Below are 14,186 nucleotides of genomic sequence, written 5' to 3' on the forward strand. Positions count from 1 at the left end.
CAAACAACAGTTAGTTGTGTTCACTACTAATTGGTGTTGGTGTAGAAACTGAACGAATGAATTATTGACAAATTCTAATCTTCTAGCGGACTCGTGTTCAGGCAGAGGGTGAAAAGAATGCGAGGAAACAGTAGAAGGAGGTATGGGCTGTGTAGTGGGTGCAAATGTCACTTGAAAAGAGAATAAAACATATCCTATTAAAAACGTAATTTCACTAAGCAACATGAAAATACATAATATCAAAAATCGTTTCTTTGTCATCATTATACACATTCTGGCTTTAAAGTCCATCTGTTTGGCAGGTCTCTCCATCTCGAAAAACTCCATCCTCTATAATTGCTGCTCGCGGTGGTAGGGTGTTCTATGCTAAGGAATGCTTCTGTCAGTCCAGGGCAACTCCCTTAGACCGACCAGAACTGTCGACCTAACGTCTTCAGCTGCACTCCAAAGACTTTGGCAACCACGACCCTACAGCTGAACCCGGATGGCGGTTCGAAAAACAAAAATAAGAAAGTTTCTCAGATGAGAGAGCTGCACTTTCAAAAATAGCAAAGAAAAAAGATATTTTTTTTTATTTGTCCATAGTTCTCTGTCTCAAATTATAAAGGCTTTTTCCGGGTACTTTCCGGTTCTGGAACAAGAGTTCAGGCTCGTAGTGTATAATCGAACTGACGGTGGTACAGCTTCTTGCAAAAGATTGTCACTTTCTCGTTCAGAAATTGTTCCTTTTACACGTGCATCGCTAAAAGGCAGAAAACGAGGCACAGTCTCAGTCTCGGAGTCAGCGATCCCCTCCTGGACCCACCGGTCGTACGGTAGAGGCAAAGGGACCCTCTTGCAGTGTACGCCATGGATCCAGTTCTTTTTTCCTTCCACTCGAACGGCTGATCTTGCTGAGAGAAGGACTAGGTGGGGGCCGGTCCAACGGGAGTGGTCATTCTTTGTCCGCTGGAAGTTCTTGACCAGCACCCAAGATCCAGGATCGATAGGATGTCCTGGAGTTTCAGAGACCTGAGGCAGGGTATCGTGAACCTGTTGGTGTAAAACACGCAATTTAGCCAGCAATTCATACAAATAATCAAGCAGTACAGGGTGTTCGATCTCACTGAATTTTGTCGGCCTTGGCACTCCCCATATGTTGGCCGGGCGGCCGAACACAATTTCATAAGGACTAAGTCCCACTCGCGAATGCACAGTCATTCTTGTTGATAGGAGTGCTAAAGGCTGAGCATCAGGCCATTTAAGACCAGAGCTCGCTTGTATCTTGGCCAATTTCAGTTTTAGCGTGCCATTATAGCACTCTACTAGCACAGCTGATTGGGGGTGATTTGCAGCGTGGAATTTTTGCTGGATACCTAGCCCTTCACATACTTTCTTCATCACTCGACCCACAAATTCACTCCCATTATCACTCCAGACCATTCTCGGTGTTCCAAACCTAGGGAAAAATTCTTTGACAAGGGCTTTAGCTGTGGATAATGCAGTGTTGTCTTTCAGGGGACATGCTTCTACCCATCTCGAAAAGGCACAAACAACAACGAGTACATATTTCAAATTGTTGCACCTTTCCATGTGGATGAAATCTAGCTGCAAAACCTCGAACGGATACGTTGGAGGCGCAAAATGACCCGCTGGAGTTGGGGTTCCCCTACCAGGATTGTATTTCAGACACACCATGCAATTCTTGACCACATTCTCTGCACACTTAGGAATTCCAGCATTTTGCCATACTGGAGCTAACAACTTACAAATCCCTTTCACACTGATATGAGCCATTCCATGGGCCATTGTCACCACTGCAAGCACAAACGCATTGGGTAACAACCATCGCTGATGTTCTGACAATTCAACCCAACAGCCATTTGCATCCAATTTACCCGTACTCACTCTCCACACACTCAACTCTTTCTCTGAAGCTTCAGCTTGAATAGACTTCACACTCTCTATCGTATCTTCACACATTCCAACGTCACCAACCCATCGTGCAGGGCCTGCAACATACATTCGATTCATCACATCTTTTGTTGTTTCTTTTGCGATTCCGTCAGCAAATGCATTTCCACGACCAACATCATCAGTAACTTTCTTGTGTGCACTGCATTTCACAATCGCAACTTGTAACGGCAAGGTCAGTGACTCAAGAAGCTCATTCACCAACTGACCATCCTGTATCTTAGCTCCATGCGAAGTCAGAGACCCCCGCTCTTTCCACAATCGGACAAAACTATGAGCCACACCAAACGCATACTGGCTGTCGGTATATATAGTCACTTTCATTCCTTTCGATAACACACACGCTCTTGTAAGTGCAATGAACTCTGCTGTTTGAGCTGAATTATGTGGTATACGTGCAGTTTCAATAATCGTATGCAAAGTCGTGACATCATTTGCTGCAGTCGTATCACCATTCGGAAGCTTGAAGCATGAACCATCCACCCATAAGGTACCATCACACTTTACAAGAGGAGTATCTTTAAGATCTACTCTCCCTTTCGTTTCTTCTCCTGTCCTGAGAAAACAATCGTGCTGTTCAGAAACATCTGTCTCTGCTACAATCGGCAACAACGTAGCTGGATTCAACGTGTTGCATCTCTTTATGTGTACATGACTTGCTAACAGTGTCAACTCATAACCTGACAATCGAGCACTAGTTAAGTCCTGTGTCTTGGTCCTGTTTAACAACGTGTCCACTGCATGTGGAACCATCACAATCAACATATTATTCATCACTAAACCATTAGACTGTCGAATAGAAACAGCTGCTGCCGCTGTGGCTCTCAAGCAACTTGGCAACGCCTTAGCTATCGGATCCAAAGTCAACGAAAAATACGCGCATGGACGCTGCTTGTCTCCGAAAGACTGTGTCAGCACTGACAATGCACATCCTTCTTTCTCATGGACATACAGTGTAAAGGGCTTACTGTAGTCGGGGGTACCCAACACAGGAGCTGAATACAATGCATTACGCAATTCGGAAACACTTTTCTGACAATCTTCAGACCACGGAATGGGATTCGGTGTATCTTTACAAGTTAATGCCACCAAAGGTTTGGCCAACAAAGAAAAATTCGGTATCCATTGTCTGCAATATGATGTAATACCCAAGAAAGCACGCACTTCTCTCTGTGTCATTGGCACAATCAATTTTGAAATTGCCTGAATTCTTTCTGGGGTCAGTTTTCTTCCCTCCTTCGATAAGAGATGACCTAAATAGGTTACTTCTTGTCGACAATATTGTAGTTTTGAAAGAGACACTTTGTGATGCAGATCAGACAAATGACGCAACAACGACAACGTGGCTTCTTTACAAGTCTACTCAGTATCTGCAGCGACAAGCAAATCGTCGACGTACAGAATAAAGGTAGAGCCATCAGGTAAAACAATCGTATCAAGCTGTGTTTTTAAAGCCCGACTGTATATCGATGAACTTTCACAGTAGCCTTGAGGAGCGCGTCTGAAGCGGAAGCTTCGGCCTCCTAAACTGAAGCCGAAAATATCCCTGCTTTCCTTGGTAATCGGGATGTTGAAGAAAGCATTCTTCAAGTCAATCACCGAGAACCAAGTGGCTGAAGCTGGAATCATAGTCAATAGGGCAGTGATATCAGGGACAACTGGAAATTGTGGCACAACTATTTTATTTATCTCTCTAAGGTCAATCACAAACCTGTAAACAGGTGGCTGAGAAGGGTCAGTACGTTTCAAAACAGGCAGAACAGGACTATTACAAACGTTGCCTCTTGTCTCTTCAATTACATCTTTTTCAATCAGATCATAAATGATCGCTAACAACGCCTTTTCACCTTCGCTAGAGATCTTGTATTGGGGAATGAGCGGCATTCCTACATTGGCTTTCAATGTCACAACATATGGCGGTATTTCCAAAAGACCCACATCGTTAGGACCAGTAGCCCAAAGAATATTAGGAAGAGACGACAATTCGGTCGGAAGTTTATCTTTCGACAAATACATTGGAGAGATCACTTTCTTACCCAGTGTAAGTTGTACTCCCGAAGGAGAACAATACAAAGTTGCATACAATCTTTTCAACAGATCCAATCCCAACAAGTTCTCACCACAACCTGTGGTTAGAATAAGGGGTGCTTCAAATTCACAAGGTCCAACAGAAAGGGACATAGGACTAGAAATCGGGTTCCTAACCGGGGCGCCAGAAAAACCTACTGAAACATTCATTTCGCCAGACAAAGGTGCGCCAGGGAGTTTTGAGTGCATAATAGAACTCTTTGTAGCACCAGTATCCAACAGAAAAGACTCTGACACACCTGATGTAATCACCTCAACGTAAGGTCCACTCTGATCTACTGGAACTGAAACAACTCCCTCTCTTTGTCTATGGCTGTCCTAGCAATCATTACCTTCCATATTCTCATCTTCTGCATAGTAGTCATCAGCATAGTACTGAGCCGTCCTACCAGACGCGTTATTCTGGGGGTCGAAACTATTCATTGAATTTTGAGGCGGAAGGGAACGCATGTTTTGGGGGAAATTTCCACGGCCTCTACCTCTAGGAGCTTGTTGAACACCTTGACCTTTTGCGCCAGAAGCACCATTCGTACGTTGTAACAAAATAGGACAACTATACTTGAAATGACCCTCTTCCTTACAATATGAACACTGATTGGGACCTACAGGAACACGTGGTTGAGAAAACTCGAACCTTTGCGAGTTTCTATGAAACTGTTGATGTTGCTGATAGTTACTCTGACCACTAGGTGGTGGATACGCCTGTTGTAAAAGAACCTTTGTCTTTAATTCTTTTGTTTTCTTGTCTGCTCTATCCTTCTCATCTTTATCCCTATTTTCGTAATACTGTGCAGTAGCCAATATTTGTGCAGAAGAGGAAACAGCCCAAGAACTCTCTGAATCTTTCAATTTATTACACAGCTCGGGAAGCAAATTATGCACAAACTTGTCAACGAACAACCGTTGACCACCTTCTGTACTCATATCTTGACCACTGTGGTCAATAAACGTTTCTTCAAACCTGGTGAAAAAATCAGACACTGTTTCATCTTTCTTCTGCTTACACGCAGACAATTTATCCCAATTCACACGCATCGCAGGCATTAAAGTCTTCATGTAAGTAACGATCCTAGCAGGAAGTTCTGCTACCAAAGGCTCAGGCTTGGCACCACCAACTTGTCTATCATTTGCAGCACTAATATTAGCCCATGAATCACCTAACTCTTGTGCATGATCTGTATGGCGAATCAATCCCCACATCCCCAAATAACATGTCTATGTCAGCTAGATTCATATTGCATGAGTCTGCAGTCTGTGATAATTCCTTATAATACCCTGCAGGGTTTTTACGGGGGTCAGGCAAAGTCTGCTTAAGGGCTAAAACTTCAGCTCGCTTCCAAGGAACATGTACCCAAACACGCTGAAAATGAGCTGGAACAGCATCAACTTGATTAGCGACATCAGACGCAACGGCGTCCTTCCATACCGGAGGAACTTCTCTCATTGGGTACTGTCGCACTTTTTTTCTAAAAGAGGAGTCATGTCCAAACAGCGACTGAGAAGGATCCTTATCCCTAAAGGACAACAACGTCGCAACTGCTTTCTCAACATCGGAACGCATAATCGTGCCCTTGGCAAACTCAAACCATACACGGCACAAATCAGGCGGATTGGTTTCCAAATCGTTATCCTACAATTCCTCACAAAGGAAAGCACACATTTTCTCAAAATCTTATCTCTGTTTCGGTGCTTCCCATTGACGGAAGACATCCATAACAGACTCCACATCATATCTTAAAGGGTAAGTAACCCATTTACGTGCCATACGGTCAAACATTTCTCTCTCTCGAGAATCAGGCAATTGACTACACGACTGCTTACGCTCCGAATCATGGGTCACACCAGATGACCCAAAAAGAGGAAATATAAGGCTAGCAACAGTATCAGTCATTCTCTGCCGAACAGAAGGAGAAGTTGATGAAAGAACAGGAGGAAAAACAGAGGGCGGCAAGGCAGACGCAGATGCAGACGCAGAGGCAGTATCAGGAAGAATACCAGAAGAGGCAGTCAATGCAGTAGGCAAAGTTGTAGGAAGTACAGCTAGAGCAGGTAGCAAAGTCGGTGGCCCTTGAGGGGGCTGCGCCATAGGAGTAGGAGCCAACTGAAGAGGAGGTGGCGGCTGTGGAAGAACCTGAGGCACAATGACTGGTGGTTGCACAACTAAAGGTTGCGGAGGTGCTGTAGCACTCTGCGCATAAGGGGGTGGCAAACTCAACAAGTGTGACATTAAAGGATCTTTCTCAAGTTCTTTTGCTGCATCTTGCTGAAGAAGCGGCAATACTGGATAACATTTATCGGTCACCATTTTACGTTGCCTGTGCAACTGCTCACTCATCTGTTCTTCTTCGTTATCTTTAAACTGCATAGCAGCTTGCATTATCGAGATACCCTTTTCTCTCTTATTTCTCTTTGCTAATTTAATTTCCTTCTGTTTGGCTTCCTTACGCCATAGGCGGAAAGAGTCAAACATCGCCGGCCGGGCTTTCTTCTTAAAAAGTTAAACCTCCAGATTATCCAAAATTTCTGTGTCAAAACTACCATATTGGGGCCATTTTAAAACACCATCCTTTCTGGTGTATCGGATCCATACTTCATTATATGTTATGGGGCCTACGCCATATTTCACATAAAGTTCATAGGTTGGAGTTCCAATCAGAGGAACCGGACGTGAGTCCTCCAATCGGGAATCCCTATTACAACTAAGACAAAACAAATTTCCAAGTCTGCTAAAACCAGGCATCTTCGCTCTCTAGTCTAGCTTCAAACTTCAAAGGATTATCGAATACGATAGTCTCGTGAATACACGAGTCCCTCTGCTTTGGTACTTGCAAGTTCCAAATCAAAGATCCCAAGGGGATACCCAAACTAAGAACCAAACTAAGGACTGGGAGACGCTCCACTTATACTTAACTGAGGTATCGATGACGTCACCAGAAGACTCATCTATCGTTTCGCTCTACCAATCTTCAACTGTCCAAAACAGGGCAATGGTCAGGGCAGCAGTCCTTCGTAGCCGTCGGGAAGCGGGGAACCTCGCAGCAAAGACTTTCGGACCACGTCGACATACAGGGGTCGATGAAGTGGCGGCCTTCCTCCAGAATTTTCACACGAAGCTCCTCACGAACCTCTGGCTTGGACCGGTACCGCTGAAATCACCCCATGTTGGGCGCCAACTGAAGTACTAGGTTTTTAGAACCCAGCGGTGCCAGGGAACACACCCTAAGACTTCGAGTCCTTCCTGTTTCAGACTACAGAAACACAGAGTCTTCTTGGTGAAGTCAAAGATTGAATTTATTGGCTGTAGCCAGTAACAGGTATCCTAGAAGTACAACACAGTGTATATTCTCAGGAGACTGCTCACTCTTACAAAGCCAGCCTTCTCTTTGTATACAAAATATTATGCTTTAGGCAAACATTCCTTATTTTACAGCTGACCATTCACATATATTCACTACAAAGGAAAAAGCAGAGTCATGATGACAAGCCCATATTTCAGTTGGTCCAGCCCACAATCAATTACCCGGCAAGGCCCAGTATTTTCATCAAATATCGACGGACCCCCAATAAAACCGGGCACCTCCTCCTCGTAAAGCAAGTCATAAAGAAAGAAACAGGGACAGGTGTGTGTAAGATTAGGCAAGGTTTGTGTGCGATGAAAGGTTTATGATATGTTGTGCCTTGATACTAATCTCATTCGGCCACTGGGAAAGGAACTGGCCGAACAGGTTTGGCTTTAGGCCGTGGAGTCAGCTTGCCCAGGTCACAGAGGAGTCAGCAAAGGTGTATGTGTCCTTCAGACTCGTTTTTGGCCTTAGTCATTGGCCTATGTGAGGGCAATCACAAAATGGCTGTCGTTCACAAAATGGAACCTGAGGGTTCAGGACAGAAACTCTGATTCCAGGGTGATTTCGTCTCCCGAATATGACGAAAATGCTTGTGCATAGTATTCTAATCATTCTCGGTCTGCTGATACCAACATTGTCATGATACGACGATATTTATAACACAGGTCCAGAATTTTCAGTACCACAACTCTAGCAAAGGAATTGTTATAAAATAACCAATCATGTTTGAGTATTTAAAAAAAATCCCCCTATTCTTCAGTTAAGCGCCCTAAAAAGGATCTAGACCTGAAACCATGTATTATTGACACCACTGCCTCTCTGCAACAAACTAAGGATAAATGTTCCTGTGAATACATATGCCTTGACATCACCAGTATTGGAAAACCTATCTGCTCTCTGCACATCATCTATCACCCACCAGGCGAGAATCTCACCTTCACCGAACACTTCATGGACATGGTATCTTCGAACACGGGGTGACAAAAAAACCCAAATTTTCCATGGAGACTTCAATCTCCACTGGTATGATAACAATGATACAGTGGTCAACAGTCTCAAGAACTTCCTAGTTGACCTAGACCTAACCCAATTCTGCAACTTCCCCACACACGATAAAGGTTCGACTTTGGACTTAATACTCTTTAAAAAAGACCCCATTCAGCTAGAGTCGATCCAACCTTGTGATTGGTCAGACCATCACATTATCACCTTCGCCATTAAGGAAAATGTGAAAGCTTGGAGATCGATGCCATCTGCCAATCACCTCAAGATTCTCGAACAAAGAGAAATGCAAATTCCTGATAGATCAAGCGCACCAAAGCCGACTTTTTCAGCTTACAACTTGACCAGGGAAGAAATTGTCCCCAAAAACTATTCAAACTAATTAAAACCCAGTCTAAGGAGACACCTCATCGTCCACAAGACATAGCGTGCCCGCAGCCAAACTGCGAAGAATTCTCCACCATCTTCACTCTGAAGACCTACACCATCAAGAACGACCTCCTAATGGATCTAACCTTACACGCAAGACCGCATACACAAACCCCCCCGGCACTCCCAACTGCGCCATGCCAACTCACATCAGAGACTAACCTAAAAAACGATGCAGCCTAGCCCTCATTTACGACCTACTTTGAAGAAAACATTGGCAAAATACTCAGTGCCCTGAACCCTGCCAATCACTTTACTGACCCGCTTCCTGCAAATGCAGTCAAAAAGACCTAACTCCTCTGCTTCTACCTCTCTGGTCCAAGATCATAAACAGTTCACTTCAACAAGGTTGCATCCCAGATACCCTCAAAGTAGGTCAGGTATCACCTATACTAAAGAAGCCCATGGCCGACCCTAGGGACCTACAGAACTATCGCCCTACTTCCAATATTCCCACCTTGGCCAAGCTCATGGAAAAATGTGTGCATCTACAACTAACAAAGCATATTGATCACTTTGACCTCCTTAACAAACACCAATCAGGCTTGCGGGCAGGTCATAGCACTGAATCAGTAAGCATGGGCGGAAAATCCGTTTCGCTCGCGGATTTTGCGGATTTTCGGTAAATTCGCAATCCGCGAGATTCGCGAATCTCCCGCAAAATCCGCAAATCCGCAAGCAGCGGATTTTATGGCTTGCTCGCACTGTTCGCGTGAGTTCGCGGCTTCCCAGTACAACTTCGCGCCCCGCGAATAAGCGCTAAATTGCAGAAATACGATCTTAGCAAAACTGAAACTACTTACCAGGTTCAAAAGTTCAGGCTCATCATTAGTAGCCATTTCCTGTAGTGCTTCCTGAGGGGCCCCTCCAGAGTTCAGTTGCCAGTTGCAACTATTATGTGACCCTGCTCTGAACCTCAGAATAGTTACACATATGCCACAAAGGTCCTGAATTACAGCTAAGGGAGACAAGCAGGAGCCAGGCTGGAAGTTCAAATCCATTAATCAGCCCCTAATTCATTATTGTCAGTTGGGGCAGGGCAGGTGTTGTAACTAATTTTGCAACAATGAAAGCACTTAGCAAGTGCAAAAGATCACTAATCAGGAAGCACTAAGGAAGCAGGTGCCAGCTAAAAAAATATTCTGTGACACATTAATCAGCCCCAAATTAATTCAGGTCACTTGAGGCAGGGAAGGTGTGCTTTGCTTTGCCACAATAATGTAAAACTGGACAACCAGAGGGTGCTGTGATGAAACAGAGGGTGGCATGGGTGGGCCAGAGGGAGGCATGAGTAGTCAGAGAGTGGCAGTGGTGACAGAGAGTGGCAGTGATGAAGAAGAGTGTCCCAAACAGGCCGGACACGTAGAAACAACAAGTTCGCAAAACTTGCGACCCGACAGGTAAGTTCGCGTTTTGAGAAATTGTACAAAACCCTCGCGAACTGGCAGAAACACGCGCGAACACAAAAAAAAAACCGCAAATTCGCGAGAATTCGCGGATTTTGCGAATTGCGAGTTCGCAAATCCGCAAAATTCGCGAACGCGAGATTTGCAAAATTCGCCCATGCTTATGAATCAGCCATAACACACATAATTGACGACGCTCTGTAAATCCTCAATCAAAATGGATCATGTTTACTCATCCTGCTAGACCTCTCCTCAGCCTTTAACCACATCGCTGCTGTGGTTATTTTTCCCCTGTGCTGGAAATTGCCATTTTGCTGGTGTCATGACGAGCTCAGCTCGTCATCAGCACAGCTCAACTGTGCCTCATGACGAGCTGAGCTCGTCATGAACATGGAAGGGGTTAATACGGTCAAACATGAGAACCTGTTAAACCTCCTGGAACACAGAATGGGTCTATCAGGGGCAGTACTTAGTTGGTTTACTTCATTCCTCCAAAATCGGACACAACAGTTTAAAGTCAATTAATCACTGTACAAGCCTGTCCCAGTAACTTTGGGAGTCCCCCAAGAGTCCTCACTATCCCCTACACTGTTTAATCTTTTCATGGAATCCCTCACTGAAATTCTACAAGCTTCTAACGTACAATATCACATGTATGCAGACGACATGCAACTATACCTTAAGATCCACACCCTAGTTGATATCAAATAGCTTAATACAACGCTTAGAAATACCCAACCCTGGCTGGCAGAAAATCACCTCAAACTGAATGCCCTAAAGACTGAATTCCTTCTAATAGCTCCACCTGCACAAATCCCCAAAATGCAAGACTGGATTAAACATATTACGGGACTCAACATTCAACCTACCATTGTGGACTTAGCGAAGTCACTAGGAATAACTTTGGACAGCAACCTTAACATGCAAAAACACATCACCAGTGCTACAAGGGAAGCAAACTTCCAGATAAAAAGAGTGCAGAAACTGAAACCCTTCCTACCACACAATGACTTCAAGCAAGCAGTACAAGCTCTAATTATACCTAGAGTAGAATACGGATCTGTCTCTCTATGCAGCCTACCCAAAGCATCAACGGCTCCTTCAAGAGCCTCAATCAATGCAGCAGCAAGACTCATAGGTTCTAAACGAAGTTCCCACATCTCCCCGGACCTACAATTATTGAACTGGTTACCCCTGGAAGCCAGAATTCATCTGAAAATAGCCTGCATGACGCACAAAGCCATGCATCACAATGCACCCGCCTACTTGGCACAGAAGCTGACGATTTCGGGTGGGATAAGACCATAAATAAATGCAGAAAAATTACTACTGAAACCACAAAAATTAAACAAGAAAAAAACATATAACCAAACCTTCTCTAGGATGGCGCCTAAAATTTGGAATGCCTTACCCCCAGAAAGCAGATTCAACCCTTCCACTGCTTCATTTAAAAAGGAAGTAAAATCCATCCTCATGGCCAAATTCACATGAGTATAGTCCAAAAGAAATCTTGAGACGAAATACACACGCAATCCCAACCTGACTGGGATATAGACCCTTTTAAGCAACCTTTGCATTATATCGTCCTTCGGTCTCATGCTACAAGACAGATTGTAAGTCGCTTCTTACTATGTTGATTTTTACAATACGTTTTTGTACATATGTTTTGATTCTGTCTTATTTTTGCTGTATAAGTAACATTTTTGTTTGTATAGCGCTCTGATATCCGCCAGGATCTTGTTCACACTCTATAAAACGTTCAAAATAAATAAAATAAAATAAAAATACTATATCTCAAATGACGAAAGACATTGATCAACTAAAACACATGCAGATAATTTGGAAAACAGAAACAGAAAGAATAACCTCAAGCTCTTCAGTATCTCAGAAAGTTCATAGGGCCCCAACATGATCACATTTTGCAAACTGGGATTCCTTTTATATTGCAAATACCAAACATTCCTTCTCTCCCTATACAACAGGATCACCATCCTGGTCTTAGACCCTCCTCTGCTTCAAAGATGCACCCTTGATGAATCACTCTTCTATTTCTTCAGTTCATCAAGCTAATGCAAGTCCTTCCTGCAGCAAAAAAGGCTGTGATTCTTCAGTGGTCTAGACATAAGGTTTTCTTTATGCAGAATATCTCTGCTGTTACAGCAGCTCGGTGGAAGCAATTTCTTGCTCTACGACCCCAAAATGAGATCTATGAACATCCAATATGGGTCAATACATCCTTGCTTCTTCAAAACTACCTTCATGGATAAGTCATATTCATTTGAGGATCGTACAGACTTACAAACCTTCAATTAACCAACACAAATCTGAAGCTATAGACTTTAGGGTCGCCTGCTTCATGTTGATCTTGTTTAATATTGTTAGAAATAGGGTCTAGTTGGCAGTGGTATGCACCCTGTCCAAGTAGGTACCCTTCTTTTTAGTCAGTATAAGAGTATTATGCAATTAGATAACCCTTGCTCACTCACTTGGTAGATTGATACAATCAGGCAGGCTTATCCCAGAGGCAATTTTTTTGTAAATAACACACACAATAACTCAGTGAAGACACTACAAGTGGACGCCACATTAGTTTAGAAAAATAAAATGTCACAATCTAAAACACCAAGACCAAATGGCAAACATGCAAAATATGACTTAAAAAGATTCAAGCAAATCTTCCAATAGAAAACTATGGATTTGTGTTTTCTTTACAAAGTACCTTAAACGTAGCAATAAAAACCCAAAAGGCCAAACTGTCACAGTGGAAGGAAACATCAGAAAACAGAGTGATGTGTCAGTTCCTGAGTCCTTGGGCAGGTGATGCAACAGTTCTGCTGCCTGCAGGAGAAGTGATGCGTCGAATTCGGCTTGCAGGGGAAAGTGAGGCATCAATTCCAGGATGGTTCTTGTTTGAGGGTGCTGCAGTGGCTATGTTTGGTGCACTGGCACAATTTATTAGGGCACTGTCGTTGTTCTGCTGGTGTTGTACAAAACTTTGTGATAAAGGCTTTCATTGTCACGTTACAGATCACATATGTAGGGTAGGCCCTAAACTGGCCAGAGGACATTTACTTTTAAGTTTTACATGTCCTGGAATGGAGAAACTCCTATATTTGTTTTTCAGGCCTACCTCTCCCATAGGATAATATTTGGTTAACTGATTACATTTAATAAGTGATCTCTTTCATTTGAGAGCTGGTAATAATATTGAGTTTGGTGTCTAAAGTATTGTAATGTAAAGCCTTCTTTGTTGGTACAGTCAGATTTTAAGTCCCAATTTTTAAAATGCCTCTATTCTAAGTTGGCCTTTTCTTCTCTCAACCGTTTGGTGCCTGCAGACTGTTCCTGGGTCACATGACTGGATGTAGTTGGCAGTTGGATTTGTTTATTTCTCCTAGACAGCACCAGAATAGAGGGAAAGGTTTTGCCTAGGTGCGCCATCAACTTACCGGATGGGGAGCAAAGCTAAGCACAGCTCCACTTGAAACTGGATAGACTGTGCTCTGCTTTCACACAAAGGGCCTGTCATCAGTGCATTGTTCATGCAGCCAACCTGGAGCCACGGCAAGGGAGGCAGGAATCTTCAAGTACTTCTAAGAGAATTCTCTAGAAACTTCCCCTATTATAGTTGGCACTAGGTGTTAACATTGGATGCACAGATCAAACTCTTTAGTACACTTCTGAACCTGTTGATACTACTGAAGAAGGACTGCTGTGCTGCTTTACTTCAAGAAGCAGTGCCACTGTGCTGCCCTGCTACTCTGCTGCACTGCCCTGCTGGTAGAGAAGGAAGACTCAACCTGCACCCTTTATCCCAGGGTGAAGTGACTCCAAGGGTCTTCAAACAGACTCCTGTTCAGAGCTACAGAGTCATAAAAAGCTTCAGAGCCTCCATGCAACTGCCCAGTTGACCTGTGCCCTGACCTGCAACTGGACATGCCTAAGTCGTGCTGGTCTTTGTTGG

At 43.8% G+C, this 14,186-nt stretch overlaps 1 pseudogene; it reads right to left on the reverse strand.

Annotated features, from left to right (window-relative positions):
• Window positions 1-571: 571 nt before the first annotated feature.
• The window catches only part of LOC147721202 (uncharacterized), a 38,965-nt pseudogene continuing 25,350 nt past the window's right edge, over window positions 572-14,186 (reverse strand).

Source organism: Lissotriton vulgaris, chromosome 4_1 (assembly GCF_964263255.1).
Source record: "Lissotriton vulgaris chromosome 4_1, aLisVul1.2, whole genome shotgun sequence".
Lineage (NCBI taxonomy): Eukaryota > Metazoa > Chordata > Amphibia > Caudata > Salamandridae > Lissotriton > Lissotriton vulgaris.